Here is a 936-nt window from a genome sequence, read left to right as displayed (position 1 = left end):
AGTCATTTTATGACACCTTCTCAGGCATCAGGGAAAATTTCTAGCTGATTCAAAATGTAAACTGCAAAAAAAGCATTTTAAAAAAGAATATTTAAAACAGAAAACAAAGAAACTGTTCGCTAAACTCTTATTCCCTTTTCAGCTACTTTGAATCAGGTGTGGAGTTAACATTATCATATACAATGATCTACTGGTAACTATATTTGTTTTTTTTTCTGTTTCAATGTTCTTTGAGTATCTGATTTATGATTCTAAACACATTTTTTTTTTTTTTAATTTTTAGTCTCTTATTCTTTACTACAGCATGCCTCTCATACATCGGCACACTGTGCTCTTTATTATGGCTAATATGATATTCTTATGGGGCTTCCATCATGAGAAAGGTATGTGTAATATACTTCCAGAAAGTGTGTCGCTTCCTTTTAGACTGGGACAAAATGACTGTTCATCCCTTGTTAAAATGGAGAATTGGGATATTTTCTTATTTAATTAAATATCACCACCACTGAAAAAACTTGTAAAAACTAAAATGATTCCTCGGCTATATCAGTGGCTGCACAAAATAGAGAAGCATCTTACACACATTTCACAGAACAATGTTGCATCAAAGCTAATGAAACTCTGGTTCCTCTTACTCCAGAATCCCATGGCTCCCTAGTTTGTACTTTGTGGTCCCCTTTTAGATTTTCAGCATTCAGTGAGCTGGGAATTACAGACACATGCAAAATAAGGAAAGAAGTGCGCTCTTAAGAGACAGCATAGAAGGAGAGACACATCACTTCTATCCACATGCCATTGATGGAACTAATTGCATGTCTAACAAAGATGTGAGAGGGCTAGAAGATGTTGTTCACTGTGTGTCAAAGACACAGAAACATATTTAGAGAGTATTAAGCCAAACTCTGCCACCGTCCTAACTTTTGGTCACTAACAGTG

This window comes from Pteropus vampyrus, unplaced genomic scaffold (assembly GCF_000151845.1).
Source record: "Pteropus vampyrus isolate Shadow unplaced genomic scaffold, Pvam_2.0 Scaffold474, whole genome shotgun sequence".
Taxonomy (NCBI): domain Eukaryota; kingdom Metazoa; phylum Chordata; class Mammalia; order Chiroptera; family Pteropodidae; genus Pteropus; species Pteropus vampyrus.
The sequence above is the reverse complement of the archived record's forward strand: the minus strand, read 5'-3'. Positions refer to the sequence as shown.